General features: G+C 33.3%; 1 protein-coding gene across 8 annotated transcripts in view; it reads right to left on the reverse strand.

The window, feature by feature from the left end:
- Positions 1-18,124, reverse strand: part of MBD5 (methyl-CpG binding domain protein 5) — a 433,945-nt gene that overhangs the window by 102,818 nt on the left and 313,003 nt on the right. The window contains exon 5 of one of the 8 annotated variants that reach the window (XM_081814475.1): positions 8,455-8,574. The exons of the other annotated variants lie outside the window; for them this stretch is intronic. The gene's annotated coding sequence lies outside the window, so the exon portion shown is untranslated. The remainder of the gene's footprint in view (positions 1-8,454; positions 8,575-18,124) is intronic. 8 annotated transcript variants of the gene reach the window in all.

Consider the following 18,124-nt stretch of genomic DNA (forward strand, 5'->3'; position numbering starts at 1 on the left):
TTTATATTTACCCTCTTTGGTCTCTATATAACCAAAAGGATATCAAAAGGTCTGTGGCTTATATTGTTTCTGGAACTAACGACATCCCAGTAATGCAAAACTAAAAGAAATATACCATAACTCCTAGTAGAGAATTACAGGATATATAAGAGGTGGAAGGGCAGTGAATTTTTTAAAAGATTTATTTATTTTTAGGGGGAGAGAGAGAGAGGGAGAGGGAGAGAGAGAGAGAAAGAGAGCTTGAGCAGGTGGAGGGGCAGAGGGAGAGGGGAAGAGAGAACCTGCAGCAGAGTCTCCACTGAGCGCAGAGCCCGAAGGAAGGCTTGATTCCATTACTCTGATATCAAGACCTGAGCCCAAACCAAGAATCAGATGCTCAACCGACTGAGCCGCCCAGGCGCCCTAGCAGTGAATTTTTTTAAACTTAGTTTTAAACTGCTTCAATTTGCAATTACATTGAATGAAGAAATGAAAATGAATCTCTCATTGTAAATATTATCCCATAAATGAATACCAGACTAAAATATTTCTTTAAATACATCAAGAGCTGATAATTCCTAAACTCATTGTAACAAGAAAGAATGGGACAGATTTTACAAATGCTATCTATACTCCAGGCCTGACACAGACAAACACAGGGCAGCCATCCTGTAAAGGATGAAGAGAAGTTCCTCAGGTAAACTAGTGTAGGGCAGACCATTTAGCACAGAGTCAGAGCTCAGGCTAGTTCTTTTTGCTTTAAGCTGTTTGATTTTTTTGATTTAGAGCCACAATATAGATATAATACTATTAAGAAGTAATTTGGAAAGATGCTCAATGTTATTGATCTTCATGGAAATGTAAATCAAAAACACAATGAGATATGACCTCATATTTGTTAAAATAGCTATCTAAAAGACAAGAAATAACAAGTGTTGACGATAATGTGGAGAAAAGAGAACCCTCGTGCACTCTTGGTGGGAATGTAAATTGTTGCAGCCATTATGGAAAACAGTATGGAGGTTCCTCAAAAAATAAAAAATAGAACTACCATATGATCCAGCAATTCCACTTCTGAGTATTTATCCAAAGAAAACAAAAATATTAACTTGAAAAGATGTATGTACCCCCATGTTCAATGCAATAATATTTACAATAGCCAAGATATGGAAATTACCTGAGTCCACTGATGGATGAATGAATAAAGAAAGTGTGGTGTATATAAAATACTATTCAGGAATAAAAGAGAAAAAAATCTTGCCATTTGCAACAGCATGGATGGACCTAGAAAGCGTTATGCTAAGTGAAATCAGTCAAAGAAAGACAAATGCTATATGATTTTGCTTATATGTGGAATTAAAACAAAAATCAAGTTTATAGATACAGAGAACAGACTGATGGTTGCCAGTGGAGAGGTTGGGAAGAAGGCAAAATAGGTGAAGGGGGTCAAAAGGTACATATAAAAGAACAAATAAGTCATGGAGATAATAATGTACAGCATAGTGATTACATGGAATTGCATATTTAAAAGTTGCTAAGAGAGATCTCAGAAGTCCTCATCACAAGGAAAAAAATTTTTTGTTAACTATGTATGGTGATGAATGTTAATGAGAACTATTGTAGTGATCATTTCACAATATATACAAATATCAAATCATTATGATGTATACCTGAAATTAATATAACATTATATGTGAATTATACCTCAATAAACAAAAAGTAGTAATTTGGAGGATGAAACACAACTCAAAAGGCAGGGAACAAAGCTCTTTCAGTACTCAGGCTATGGTGAACATCAGTGGTTCCTGAACTGTAGAGTGCTTAAGAATTACCACTGTCATTTGTTAAAATGCAGATGTCCAGGCCAGACTGATGGTATTCTGATTGAGAAGCTATAGCATAGCATCTAGGCATCTCTACTTTTAACAAGCACCTCCAGGTAATTTTGATAGAACAGAAAGTATGGATACAGTATATTGAAAAACACTGGTCAGACACCTGGGTGGCTCAGTCAGTTAAGCATCTGCCTTCGGCTCAGGTCATGATCCCAGAGTGCTGGGATCGAGTCCCCCATCAGGCTCTTGCTCAGTGGGGAGCCTGCTTCTCCCTCTACCTGCTCTGCCTGCCACTCCCCCTGCTTGTGCTCTCTCTCTCTGACAAATTAAAAAAATCTTCAAAAAAATAAAAAAAGAAAGAAAAACACTGGTCTATAACATAAAAAAGGAATAAAATATTTGGCAATTCTCCAGTTGATTTTGTCAATAAAAAACAATTGAACCCCATAACAAAGACTTGGAATTTGGATTTATGCTGTGTTACTGTGTACTGTTTACACTGCTATTATAGAAATAGCTATAGCAATAAAGAAATGCGATATCATGTCTTCCAGAAGGCCATTCTAATATGAACTTTGTCTACATTATTAGAAAAATAGATATTTTCAATAAATAGCACCATCCTTATATTCAGAAAAAAAATGAAGTAATTTCTACTTTGTGAGAAAAAAGTAAAACAGAAATTTACATAATGTAGTATACCAGACTGAAGGAGGCTACAGAAAAAAATTATTAAATGTTCCATTTGTTTTTTAATAATTCAAGTCAGAGAGCAGAAAAAATACATATAAAGGTCAACAGAAATATTATTTTATAGAATACATGTATATTTATATTCCTTGAGGAACAAATGCAAAACCTAAGACATGAATATTAACTGTTTTCAGAACAATGACAACTTTATCAATATGTCTATTAGCTTTCAGGCTATTAAGCTTTGACAAGATACAGACTAATTGAAGAAGTATGACTATTGGAAAAATATCTGGAAGCTTCCATTAATTCTTACTTACATGCTTACTAAAATCAGGCAGATGAACACATTAGACGGGAATGCTGTCTGCTGATAAGAAACTCGTTCTTTGTTTTGGTGACGCCCAAAGTACATTACTTATGATATATATGATGTCAAAAGAAAAGCATTCTAGAATCAAAAATTACTTTCAGGCTGGAAAAAGAGATTTAAATAGTATAAATTACATTAAATCATCTGGGTATTTGCTAAAATTCATTGCAGAGAAATATTAAGTCATTGAGTCATTCAGTCTGAGCAAAGCAAGAATATGTCAAAAATATAGCTGGGCTGCAAATGAAACCTGAACATTTTTGTTTGTTAGTGTGCTAAAATATAAACTCATGTGATTCAACTATTTTTAGATATGGCTTTTTTTTTTTTGGCCTAATAAGTACTGCTCTTTAACATTGTTTTCTGAAACTTATTTAAAAAGTAATCAACATTTCTCTAAGCCCTTTATGGAAGATAAAAAACAACTTGAAACATACCTTGAGACTATCTAAGATTAAATAAAATATTCAGAAACCTCAAAACATTTTCTTCTCTGGTCTCTTCCATTATAAAAGAGTCCTGGGAGTTTCAATTTACTGATTTGAAATGTAGACTTTACAGACTTATGCAGACTGATTTATGAATATGCCTGTTAAGGGATATAACCATTCCTATCCTAATCAGGCTCTTTTATTTGCTTTTCTCAGAGAAATACTAAAAGGAATTCCCAAAGAGGTTAATATGAAGAACTTCTGAAAACCAAAAAGGATAACAGTGTGGGGTGCATGTTCTATTTAAATTTTTTAATTAAAAATTATTGCTATGGACTGAGTTGAGTGCCCCTACAATTCTATGTCGAAGTCCTTAACCCACCCCACCCCCAGTATAACAGTATTGGAGACAGGGCCTTTCAGGAGGTAATTAAGGTTAAATGAAGTCATAAGGGTGGGGTCCTCGTCCAATTGACTAGTGTCCTTATAAGAGGAGAAAGAGACATTAGGAGTGGGACAGCAGAGAAAAGGCCATGTGAGGACATAGCAAGAAGGCAGCTCTCTGAGGCAAGCCAAGGAGAGAGACTCCAGGATAAAGCAGACCTGCAGCACCTTGGTCTTGGACTTTAGCCTCTAGAACTATGAGAAAATAAATATCTATTGTTTAAGTCATGCAGTCTGTGGTAGTTTGTACAGCAGCCTTTTAAAACTAATATAATTATAATTATATTATGTATGTAACATATATGTCATATATGTGATAAAGCATAATAATAAACGCCCACGAACACATACCTAACCTCTAATCTCAAACTCACTGCCCCAGAAGGCATCATTACTTTAAATTTTGTATTCATTATTTCTTTTGCTTTTGAAAAAAAAGTTTTATCACATATTTAGCAATCTCAAAACAACATACTTTGTTCTGTTGGTCAAGTTGTCTATCCCTCTGCCAATACCACACTTTCTTAAATTCTCCACTTTATAACAAATCTTGTTATCTGACAGAACAAATTCATTTACCTTATTCTTTAGGAGTCTGTTGGCTATTCTAGGCTCTTTGCTTTCCCATGTAAAATTTAGACCCAAGTAGAGTTCTTCAAACACCCTGTTAGGATTTTTCACTGGAATCACATTGATCTATAAACCAATTTGGAAAAAACTGACATCTTGTCTATATTTAATCAAAAATATTAGTGCAACTCTCCACTTAAACTTAATGTTCCACAATGAAGTTTATAGTTTTTTCATAAAGATCTTGCACACTTTTATTTCTTTGTATTTTACATCTTTGTGGATGTAGTAAATAGTATCTTTTCTAACTTTCTAAATGTTAGAAATATAATTTATTATTGTATATTGATTTTATAGTCAGTCTCCTTGCTAAACTCTCATTTTATTTCTAAAATGAGTTTACCTGTAAATTATTTTGAGTTTTCTATGTAAATAACATGCGATCTATAAATGAATGTAGTTTAATTTCTTCTTTTCCAAATGGTTATACTTGATATTTCTTTTCTGTTCTTGTTGTGAGGACTCTGACCTCCACTACAATGTTTAATTGTCTTGTTCTAATTTTAAAGAAAATGCCTCTAGTATTTTATTGGTAAAAATGGTATTTGCTGCATATTCTTGATAGATACCCTTTATCAAGTTAGGGAATCTTCCCTTCCTTTCCAGTTTAGCTAAGAGTTTTTTTTCTCCTCCATGAATGAGTCAACTAAAATTAAAAAAATTAAAAAAAAAATCTTTAGATGCATTACTAAGTATTTATCCAAAAATGCTGAATTGAAGGGATACATGCATCCTGATGTTTATAGCAGCACTATCAACAATAGCCAAATTATGGAAAGAGCCTAAATATCCATTGACTGATGAATGGATAAAGAAGATGTATTGTGTGTGCTCATGTGCATGCGCACACACACACACACACACACACACACACACACACACACTGGAATACTACTCAGCCATCAAAAAAGAATAAAATCTTGCTATTTGCAACAACATGGATGGAACTAAAGTGTATTATGTTAAATGAAGTAAGTCATTTATTAATTAAGACAACTATGATTGTATTGATTTCACTTGTATGTGGAATTTAAGAAACAAAACAGATGAACATAGGGGAAGGGAAAGAAAAATAAAATAAGATAAAAAGAGAGGGAGGAAAACCATAAGAGACTCTTAGCAACAGATAACAAACTGAGGGTTGATGGAGGGTACGTGGAGGGGTGGGCTAAATGGGTGATGGGTATTAAGGAGGGCACTTGTGATAAGCACAGGGTGTTATACATAAGTGAAGAATCTCTAAATTCTACTCCTGAAGCCAATACGACACTATATGTTAACTAACTTTAATTTAAATTAAAAAAATCTATTGAGATGACCATGTTTTTCTCCTTTAATTTGCTATGCTAAATGACATGCATACATCCCACCCCTTTGCCAACAGTGTTAAACCATACTTGCATTCTTTTGATGCCCTTCTTGATCATGATGTATTTTCCTTTTTAAACATTGTTATATTATGTTTGCTAAAGTTTTGTGTAGGATTTGATACTAACATTGATAAATAAGAATGAATTGTACTTTTGCTTTCTCTTGCTGTTTTTCTTTGGTTTAAATATTAAGGTTTTGATATAGATGTATATAGCTGAGTTTGGGAATAATTCTTCCTTTTTCTCTTTTCCATTAAAATGAGTAAATTTGAAATATCAGGATATTTGAAAGACCGAAGGTCAGTTGTAACCATGTGAGACTTGTGTGTGTGTGTGTGTGTGTGTGTGTTTAATGAGAAGGCTTTAATAAAATAATTAATTCTTTAATGGTTATAGGAGTAACTTGGCTTTCAATTTTTTCTTGAGTCATTTCTGGTAAGGTATAATTCTTAGGAGTTTGTGCATTTCACCTAAGTCTTCACAATTTATTGGTATAAAGTGTCCATAGAATCCTCTTCTCTTTTAAATATCTACTTGATTTGTAAATAGAGTATTTTTACTCATAATATTGCTTATTTCTGATTTTTCTCCTTAATTTTTAACTGATTAAACTTCCAGAGGTTTATCTCTTTTATATATCTTTTTTAAAAAAGCAATTTCAGGGTTTGTTGATCCCACATGCTAAATGTACATTTTTCTTTTCACTAATTTCTGCTCTTTGTTATCTCATTCTTACTTTTATTTTTTAAGGTGTTGTTCATTTTCTAACTCATTAAATTGGAAGTCTATGTCATGAAATTTCATCCTCCCTCCTTTTTTAATATAAGCATTTAAGGTTATGTATCCTATAAATTCAATATGTTTAGCTTTTGTCTAGTTAAAAGTACATTTTTTTTTGGTTCATAAGTTATTCTTTTTTAAAGCAAATTTCCAAATTTATAATCATTTACAAATTTATCTTTTTGCTATTGACTTTTATGTCAGAAGATGTGGTCTGTAAGACAATTCTTTGAAATTTATTGACCTTTTGGGCTAAAAATGTAGTCAATTTTTATAAATGCTTAATCACTTAAGGATGCATATTCTCTAATTGTTGGGTACACAGTTCTATGTAGACAAATGTACATTAAACTTTATTAAGATATTGATAAATTTCTTCCTCTAATTTTATTGAATTTTAATATATTTTGAGGCTAAGTTATTATGTGTATGCAGGCTTAATACTGTTTTATTTTTCTAGTGAACTGAACCTTTTATTATTATGTAGGAAGGTCTCCTTATCTCTAGTCATGCTTGTTAAATTAAAATTGATACCCCAGCTTTTGTTCATTTGGTGTTTGCCCAGCATAGCTTTTTATTATTCTTTTATTTTCATCCTTTTCATGTCTTTATGTTTCTACAGTGTCACTAACTATATTTGCCCATGTATTTAGATTTGTTTTGAGTATCTTACCTTTTGCATTTCATTTGTCCCACTTTTCCTACACTTAAAAAAGAAAAGCTCTCTGCTTGCCTTAAACAATGGACTAGTTAAGTTTTTATTTGTTTGAAACTTACTCCATTTTCTCCCTTCTATATGATTGGGCATCATATATTCCTTTTATACTCTTTTAGTGAGTGGACTACTTTAGAAATTTTACTATGCACTGATAATCCCTGCTGAATCCCTCCCCAGGTTTTTATGCTGTTATTGTCTAACATTATATTTCTGTCATTTTCTCAACCCCTGAAACCTTTAATAATAATACCTATTATTAGTAGTAGCAATAATATTTATATACCTTTTATTGGGTTTACTCCCGTTTGCCCATTTTTTCACTCATTATTCCTTCAAGTTATTATCAGTTACTCGCTCTTTAAATATTGTCTGCCCTTCATTTCCTCTATTATCTTGGTGGGAGTGTTTGATTAGTCCCAGAATTTCACATTTTAGCCTATAAATCTCTACTTTTACTTCACGTTTTTCACATATTTGTCTTTCTCTCTTGTATTCTGTCATTTAAAAATGTCTGTTCCAATCCACTAATTCTCTCTTCAGCTGTGACTATACTGATAAATAACCCACTCAGTGGTCTACTTGTCTGTTGACTCTTACAGCCCTCATTCCCACTCTTCTCTGTTCTGCTTTGTATCACATGAGATGAGGAGTCTGCAAATGTCTGCCCCCTCTGACAAGTTTCCTAATTAAATTCTTCCAATAAGAGACACTGGTGGAAGATTATAAGGAATGAATTGCTAGTTGGACAGTAGGGATAAGGTGATTCTGGAACCCAGTAGTTTGAGAAGAGGCAGTAACTTTTTGGTAATTCCAGCTCTTATTGAGGTGATACCACTTTGGTGGATCCAAAAGTAATTACAACAGCATCTCAGTGGACTTAGGCTTGCAGGCTCCAACCAAGGAATGTTAGCAGCTTTTTTGAGCACTAAACATTACTTCTTTTTCCATTTTATTTGCTCTGCCAGTTATCCTCCCTTCATTTTTCTAGTTCTTTCTAATAACTCGTGTAGCCAATTCCCTGTATTAAATTGTCCCTTTAAGATAATTGGAATAATTTCTATTTTATTGACTAAATACTGACCAAGATATCTATTTATTAAAATTTTATTTTTCATTGGCAATTACATATTCTACTGCCAGCTTAATTTTTAAAACATTTCAAATTTGTTCTTATATATTTTATATGAGCTAATTGCAATACCTTCAGTCTTTGGTGGGGGTTTACATCTGAAATTTGTCTTTTCTGCTCTCACTCGTGGTGGCTTATTTCCATATGTGTTTGCTGGATTTTAATTATGAACTCATTTTTGGTTGACAAAATCTGTAAACAAAATAAAACAAGAGGATGAAACCCCTTACCTTAAGTGAGAATTATTTCTGCCAGCTTCTCTGTCTTGCTATTGGCCTATAGTTTTCTTCTGGAATAATTGTTATTCACATTTACCATTAAGAAGACCCCACCTGTCATATGTTTATTGCTTATACTTTAGTTTTAGTCCAAGTTTTTTTCATCCTTGCTTAAGATTTTATTTCTACATGTGGAACTTAGCAATGAAGTAACATTAAGTTTTATGCAGGATTTGATTATTTTGTATTAAGGCAGCTCTTCAGAGTAATCTGTTACACTGCTAAAAATAGATGTCTTCATACTGATTTTCTTATTATTCCACTTCTGTGCTATTTGAATATTTTCAAATTGGTGTTATTTTTATAATAAAAGCTCTAGTTCCTAAAAATTTTTAATATAACAATGCAGTCTTTAGCAAAAATGTATTATTTTTTCCAATTAAATATTTTCTTTAATTTTAACAATAACAATAAAGTATTAATATCATTTTCTTATGTTTAATATTTTTATATGTTTTACCTCAATTTCTCTAAGTCCTTTTCATTTGGTACAATAATACATAAAATTTAAATCTCACAAATATTAAAAACAGGAAGATGTAAGCCACAAAAAAATTTACTTTCCAAATAGGGCAATAGATAGCCAATAATTATATGTTTGTAATTACCTAATCACAAATTTGTAAAAAAGTGTTTTTCCTATATATATATATGAATTTCCTATATATGAAAATTTCCTATATATGAAACTATTTCCTATCTATGAAAAAATATATATTATTAAAATATACCTAAGCTATATCAAATTCTAACTGAATTTTAATTAGATTAATGGACACTATGGAGATGCATTACAGTAAAGCTAGCCAAAATTAATAAATAAAAATGTATTGATTAGAATTAGTGAGTTATTTCAAGATAATATAAGATAAACACTTCTCTCTCTTTTTTTTAAGATTTTATTTATTTATTTGAGAGAGAGAATGAGATAGAGAGAGCATGAGAGGGGGGAGGGTCAGAGAGAGAAGCAGACTCCCTGCTGAGCAGGGAGCCCGATGCGGGACTCGATCCTGGGACTCCAGGATCATGACCTGAGCCGAAGGCAGTCGCTTAACCAACTGAGCCACCCAGGCGCCCCATTTCTCTCTTTTTTAATAATAGAAAAACCTTAAGTATTTCTGGTAAGGAAGAAAGTTCTAACACAGCTGAAGAGCTATTTATGATATAGTATAAAAACTGAAACTATGCTGATAAAAAGTTGAATTATTTATTCTACTTAAAAGCAATATGAAAAGAAATTTAATCATGCCCTCATACTTGTAAAGCTATAACTTATTAAGCTGTAAAAGAAATGCTTAATGTAAGGAAATTAGATATTACTCTTCAATTTTGGAAAGGTATGCTCCTAAACTCTTAAAACAGGTTAGCAATTTTGGAGATTAACGTGAAAAAGTAGCAATATGATTCAGGTCAACTTTGAAATTTATCAAGAAACCAAAGGTCATTAAACTGATTTTTTACTATTTTATCTTTGCTTAGAATAATTAAGGATTAATATATAAAACCATTTCACTTACATAAACTATCATTTTTTAAGGAATGAAAATATATATAAATTAATGAATACTGCAGAATGCATTAAAAGAAAAAGACAATTTATATGGCTTATCTATAGTTCATTGAAATGCTCTGAATTTCAAAAGGAAATGCAGGAAGTTTTTTAAAAGAGGGTTTTCAGGCTCAATCCCAAATCCTGACTACATAATTGATAATTTCTATATTGTGGGAACATCTTTTCAAGTAAATTTAATGTAATGACAAAATGGATACTTTTAGTTCATTTGTTCCCACGATAACCTTAAGAAATATGTACTCAATTCAGCAAATTTCTGAAGCACAAAGTTTAAATTCAAACTATGATCCAGCTTTGTTTTTCCTCCCTTCTTTCCTTCCTATAGGTACCCACTATCAAGACTATCCTTGGGGCGCCTGGGTGGCTCAGTTGGTTAAGCGACTGCCTTCGGCTCAGGTCATGATCCTGGAGTTCCGGGATCGAGTCCCGCATCAGGCTCCCTGCTCAGCAAGGGGTCTGCTTCTCCCTCTGCCCTCTTCCCTCTCGTGCTCTCTGTCTCTCATTCTCTCTCTCTCAAATAAATAAATAAAATCTTAAAAAAAAAAAAAGACTATCCGTGGAGAAGGGAGAGGATACAGAATATTTATACTGACAGAAAGGGAAGAAGACAAAGCAAAAGGGAAGTACTAGAGGAAGCAAGTGAATTACTAGAGGCCTACACAGAAGAGCTAGTTTTTCAACCTCCTTTTTAGATTTATATAATTTCATACATTTTGAGAAAAGAATTTAGAGGAAGCAGTGAGAGACCTCTAATTACAACATCAATGGTCAGACTCTAAGAAGCAGAGAAAAAGTAGTCAAAGATGGCATCTATTTATTTCCATAAATTGTTCATAAGCAAAGACATACTTGCATTTTAGTGGCTTTCACCTGGCAATGATTTAGTATCCTAGGGAACATCTGTCAATGTCTGAAGACAATTCTGATTATCATTATGGGGGTGTGTGCGTGTGTGTATACGCGCTTGCAAGCATGCTACTGGCATCTAGTGGGTAGAGGCCAGAGATGCTGCTAAACATGCACAGGACAGCCCCCAACAACAAAGAACTCTCCATTCCAAAACATCAATAATGCTGAGGGTGAGAAACCCTGCCTTATAATTGCAGATGTGCTCCTCTCTTGCAGCTCAAGCATGAATGACGGTTAAAAGAGCTAACATTTGGTAGAAGTGACTCACTAAGAAAATAATTTAGGTGCTTACTGAAGGCAAAAATTGGGATAAATTTCCCAGAGGAAGACAATGACCTGTGCCTGAACTCTAGAAATTTTAAATGATGCAATGAAGATTTAAGATGAAAATTAATCTAGTATACTGTTATTTGTGGATACTGGTTACCTATGGTTTTGAACGTTTTCCTTATACAGGTAGATTTTGTCTTATTGTACTTTGTAGATACTGTGTTTTTTCAAATTGAAGGTTTGTGGCAACCCTACACTGAGCAAGTCTATCAGCACCATTTTTCCAATAGCATTTGCTGTTGTGTGTGCCCACTGTTCTACTGATGGCTGTTTTTCTGTTTCTCTCCCTCTCCTCGGGCCTTCCTATTCCCTGAGATACAATAATATTAAAATTAGGCCAATTAATAATCCTACAATGGCCTGTAAGTGTTCAAATGAAAAAAGGAGTCAGTTGATGTGGAAACTTCATTGTTGTCTTGTTTTAAGAAATTGCCACAGCCACCTCAACCTCAGCAACCACCACCCTGATCAGTCAGTAGCCATCAACATCCGGGCAAGACCTCCAGCAAAAAGATTACAACTTGCTGAAAGCTCATATGATGGATAGCATTTTTTAGACCTACAGTATTCTTAATTAAGTTGTGTATATTGTTTTTTTTGGACAGAATGCTATTGTACATCTAAGAAATCATAGCATAGTATAAACATAACTTTTACATGCATTGGGAAACAAAGAAATTTATCTGACTTACCTTATATTGTACTATTTGTTTTATTGCAGTGGTCTAGAACTAAACCCGAAATATCTCTGAGGTATGTCTGTATTTTGTGAATTTTCTATAGTATGATTTCAGTTTTCTTAAGGCAGAAATCCAAAAACTAGCATTCTCAGACTGTCTTACAGCTAGGTAAATAAATACCTTATGTTCCAGCAATCGAATTCACAGAGTATGATTTGCAACTGGAGGTAAGCAACCTGAGGATGCAACTCCTCTTGGAGAACTTGATTTGTTGGTAGAGACATCAGGTTCTTTGGGGATGATAGTGGCATTCAGACTGATGCATCTTAAGTGCATGGTGCCAGTAGAAACAGTGTTTTGCTACAAGAGCTTCTGGAATATGCTTGTACAGTGTTACTTAATGGGTAACTTCAGAGCTGATCTCTGGTCCTGCTGGAGTCTATTAGCTACCTAATTAATAACTTTCAACATGTCTCCTTTATTGTTAAACTGACCAGAGAGGATTATATTATTTGTAATAAAGAATCTTGGCTGAACAAAAATGTATGATTTAAAAATATTTCTTCCTTAAACTCCTTAGCTGCAAATAAAATTACTAATGTATTAGCAGTAAGCCTAAGACATGCTATTCAACTATGGTATTTTGGATCTTGTGCTTATAGTATTTTCATTAATAACATGTATAATACTTTGGAAACGATGCTAAAATAAGAGAAAAGTCCAAGGCTGTGGCATTCAAGATCAATATTTAACATAATATTTATATACAGCAGGCATTAAATAATGTTAGCTAAGAGGTTACTTTGAATTCAAAATAAATTCACTATATTGGAATAGCGATCAAGTATTTAAAATAGTATTGTTTTCTAGTACATCTGCATGAGAGATCATCTTTTTCAGTATCCCAGCATCCTGAGAGGATATACTCTGTCTTCCATACCTCAACCCTAGGGCAAGGGAACAGAACGGTCACCTTCAGGCTCTCCTACTATGGGAAAACACTGAAATGAAAGGTCAATAGGGGCTAAGCTTTCATTTACTTCTCTTTAACATCACTTTAAATTTTAGGTTCCACTTAGAAAGTGTTCAATAGGCACTTGCTAACTAATTGTAATTTATGGAGGTTAAAAAAAAATATAAAAAAACAGGACACCTTAGTAAGACCGGTAAATAAGAAAATACAGAACCTGGTATCATATTGCTTATTATGGCTCCAAGAGTTTTTTACATTGTAAATGATAAGATGATTGAGGGTTGTTAAATACCTACATATACATTCAGAATTATTCTATCTGACTTCGTAATAAAAAAATACATGAGCACATGCAGGCTCATCTGTGTAAACACATTCACATATATAAGATTCTTATTTCTTTGCAACAAGTAAACAGGCTGTGTGCTATGTACTAAGCTTTGCAACATTCTGGTGTGGCAAACTGGCATCTAATAAGGTTCTCCAACCCAATAAAATATTTCAGTATATTATGTCAGTAAGGTAAACAGCTAAGCCTAGATTCAACATTTAAAAGGAATCTGTGTACTGAAAAAGGAGAATGGAGGAAAGCCACAAAGCCAATAACAGTATTATGAATAGTTCTAACTAGTAAGTATTAAAAAAAGAAAAAAAGGATTGAGTCACCTGATCACTACTGAGAGCATTTTATTTGGTTCATGTTTTCATTGAGTATCTTCCAATAAACGTAACTGGTTTCAGAGTCTCCAAAAAAAAGTGACTTGCATATATATACCACATCTTTACAATGGAATATTATGCAGCCATCAAAAGGAATGAAATCTTGCCATTTCCAACGACGTGGATGGAACTGGAGGGTATTATGCTGAGCGAAATAAGTCAATCAGAGAAAGGCATGTATCATATGATCTCACTGATATGAGGACTTCCTAATCTCAGGAAACAAACTGAGGGTTGCTGGAGTGGTGGGGGCTGGGAGGCGTGCGGTGGCTGGGTGCCAGACACTGGGGAGGGTATGTGCTATGTTGAGCGCTGTGAATTGTGTAAGGCTGTTGAATCACAGACCTGTACCTCTGAAACATAATACATTATATGTTAAAAAAAAAGAAGAAGATAGTAGGAAGGGAAAAATGAAGGGGGGGAAATCGGAGAGGGAGACAAACCATGAGAGACTGTGGACTCTGAGAAACAAACTGAGGGTTCTAGAGGGGAGGGGGTGGGGGGATGGGTTAGCCTGGTGATGGGTATTAAAGAGGGTACGTATTGAATGGAGCACTGGGTGTTATACGCAAACAAAGAATCATGGAACGCTACATCAAAAACTAATGATGTAATGTATGGTGATTAACATAACATAATAAAAAAAAACTAGAGGGGAGGGGGTAGGGGGATGGGTTAGTTGGTGATGGGTATTAAAGAGGGCAAGTACTGAATGGAGCACTGGGTGTTACACGCAAACAATGAATCATGGAATACTAAAACCAACAACAACAACAAAAAACTAATGATGTAATGTATGGTGATTAACATAAAATAAAAAAAGTTCACTATAAATAAAAAATTTACTTGCATTTAGATGGAGACCTGTCCATCTACACTCAGGCATCATCAATACTTATATTTATATTTATATTTATATTATGTATTTATATAATATTTATATCAATACTGTTTGTTTGAGATTTTCAAATCTTGAAGGTTCTAACACACTTTGATCCAGAAAGTCTTATGGTTTATCAGTTATTGGAAAGATAATGGATATAATGTATAATAAATGAAAGCAAAAATGGCATTCGTATAGCCTCTCCTTTCAATAACAAATACAGAAGAACATGTTTATTTATTTTCCCATATCAGAAACAAGTCCACAAGGATCATTACTACATTAAGTTATTATCTTGTTATTCAATATGTACTTTTCACCATAATGAAATACTATCATTGAACAAGAGCTAATACAGCCTGAGTTGACTGAAATCTACCAAAGTCATGAGTAGAAATACAAAATAATAAACAAAAAATCTTATCAAAGATACTCTTTCGAAAGATTTAGTTGAAAGATGGTTTCTACACAGACTAGATTCTTTAAGTATATGCCCTTTCCTTATGCTTCCACACACTTTTGAAAACACTTCTTTTTCCATGAATAAAGATGTTAGTTGAAAAAAAAAGATACTATCTCTTTCTGCCCCTGAAAAATTTATATATATGTATATTTTTTAGGAAGTATTTATTTATTATTATTATTACTTTTTAAGTAATCCAATGTGGGGCTTGAACTCATGACCTTGAGATCGAGTGTCGCAGGCTCTACTGACTAAGCCAGACAGGCGCCCCTGCTCCCTCAAAAATTTGAATAGGTAATCCTATTCAAAAATTAGGTCTGCTTGCTTTCTTGTGATATCATAGATCTAATTTTCAGTGTTTACTAAAGTCTGTTTTTACCAAAGTTAAAATTTAATTTTGTATCCATATCAACACATAATTCTTTTAAAAATTAGGTAAGGACTATATACAGCTAAACTATGTGTTTATTCCAGTATGCAACTACAGGAGGTCTTCATTACACTAGAGAGAGCTAATTAGAACAACTGCTCAAAGGCTTAACTGCTGTTCCTCAGTTCCCTGGCTAGCAGAGCTGCTGGAAATCAGAGGCAGAATTGTAGGAAACAACAATGGCTGCCCAATCTCTCAACCTCGAGTACCAGTGACTTTCCACTAAGTCTTTTTGCATGATATTTAACCATCAAACTCCTCAAAATTCTTGAGCCCACTATATTTTATTACCTATTTCATTTGAGTTTTATGTTCTCTTTGCTAATTTTTCCCACCTTCTTACCTTTCATCTTAATTTCTGTGTTCCCACTTTTTCTTGTATTTAGAAATCTCTCTCTCTGTTCAAGGCTGTTTCTCTAAATTCATACTACTACTTTTCAGAAACACTGCAAAATAACGCTTTTCCTACTGGTGATGGCTCACAGTATACTAATGATTTACTGTCCTCCACACACAAGGATGAAGGTAATGATCCAACTATATTAGTAGGCCATGAGTTGATGTTGGCTTTTTAGTAGTAAAGGATAGATTTTCATTAATGAACCCATAATGTTCTTGGTTACCTCAGAATGCCAATGGTATGTATGAGTGGTATGACCTGAATTGGTGTATACCAGTTAACCAGAAAGAGCCTAACAATCGGAAGAAATAAGGCAAATATTTTCTTAGGAAAAAAAGTCCACTATTATTATTTTAGAAATTTAATACAAATGACAAGATCATATTTGTTCTAACATTTAGCATATCAGAGACATTCAATAAATTGCTAGTGTTAATGAGACTAATGTTTATCTTGAAATACACTGATTTGGATCACAAAATTCAGCTCATATTTTTCTAATCCTATCTTTGGTAATCAAAATCACTGACTTCCCAAACTACCCAGTATAGGTTAGGAACTCTTACTACATATCTTGAAAGCACATCATACCACTCTTATCATATCTACTATACTGCATTGTTGTGGTTCAGTTTGCTTGTTGTGAGCAACTTGACAATGGGGATATATCTTCTATGCCTGCAACTTTAATCCAACCATAGTACTTAGCACGAATGTATGTGATTTATGCTGAATGAATGAATAAATGAATGAATGAATACAAGCCAAAGCAGCTTTTTTAACAGGGCATTCAATCACTAGTGAATTTAATACATTCTTTCTTTTTTTTTTTTTTTAATAGGAAGGTCACTAGATGAATGAGAGTCTTAAGAGAGTCTTAATACTGGTATTATGGTGAAAAATCATTGGGAAAAAAATCACTTTTATATTCCCAATTGAGCTATTTCTTTGGAACCAAACCAGTTAGGAGATTAAAGAACCAAAAGTGGCCTTCATAGGAAGTGTAAGAAGATGATAAAATCATCTGAAGTGACACAGACCTTACCTTGAGATTCTGTGTCTTTCTTTCCCACTCTAAATTATGAATTTCTTACTAAAAGATCAGACAGTTTAGAGAAGCTTTAGCAAAATTTTGAAAATCTTTAAGTTCTGGAATAAACCTAGTATTTACAGCCTAGCTTCCTAGAGCACTTTTCCCTCCATCTGCTGGTTGTTAATATCGTATAACCTTATATTCAGATTACAGAAACACAGCAAGAATGAGTTTCTCTTTTTTAATATATTGCAATAAAATTCTCGCTTCAAATCTTGATGTGAGACACTCACTAAAAAAATCTGAATAAAAAAAGTAGGTCAATATTGGAGGTGAATCCTTTCTTATGTAAATAAGAGCTCTAAGATTTAATTTTATAAAATAATTTTACATGATGCCACATGACCATTTTCTCAGATAAATTATACAGTCATTATAAGGGCAAAAGTATTATTGACATGTTTTATATGATACATTTTGAATGTAGACTATAAAGTTCTTGGTGGAATTAAAAAAAAATAAAAACTTAGTTTATTTGCTGAAATGGCTTATATATTTACCTTTCCTTAGAAAGCTATTAAATTTTCCGTGAGGAAACAATCCTTCATCTCTTAATATTTATAACGCTAAGAGTAATAATATTCCTTCCTACACAGAAGCATCAAAACAATTTTAAAAGCCTGCTTCAGGGGCGCCTGGCTGGCTCAGTCGGGAGAGCACGTGACTCTTGATCTTGGGGTTGTGAATTTGGACCCATGTTGGGTGCAGAGATTAAATAAATAAAAAACTATAAATAAAAAAACCTACTTCAAATATACTTACATGTTCACACATACATAGTCCTTCTCTCTTACTTACATTTTCACTTTTGGTTTAGACTCTTGTATTCAAAAATGAATCAGGTGATATCTGAATCTATGACAGTCTTTGCCTCTTGACTGTCTATTAAATGGTAAATAACTTCAAAAAGTTAAAGTATAATTTTGTCCTCTGGATTTTTCTTTGACTTGCCAACTCTCAATGTCAAACAACTAAAAAGTAGTATTTGACTTCTGACTAGAAAAAAATAC

This window comes from Leptonychotes weddellii, chromosome 3, assembly GCF_054177405.1.
Source record: "Leptonychotes weddellii isolate Sample4059 chromosome 3, ASM5417740v2, whole genome shotgun sequence".
NCBI classification, from domain to species: domain Eukaryota; kingdom Metazoa; phylum Chordata; class Mammalia; order Carnivora; family Phocidae; genus Leptonychotes; species Leptonychotes weddellii.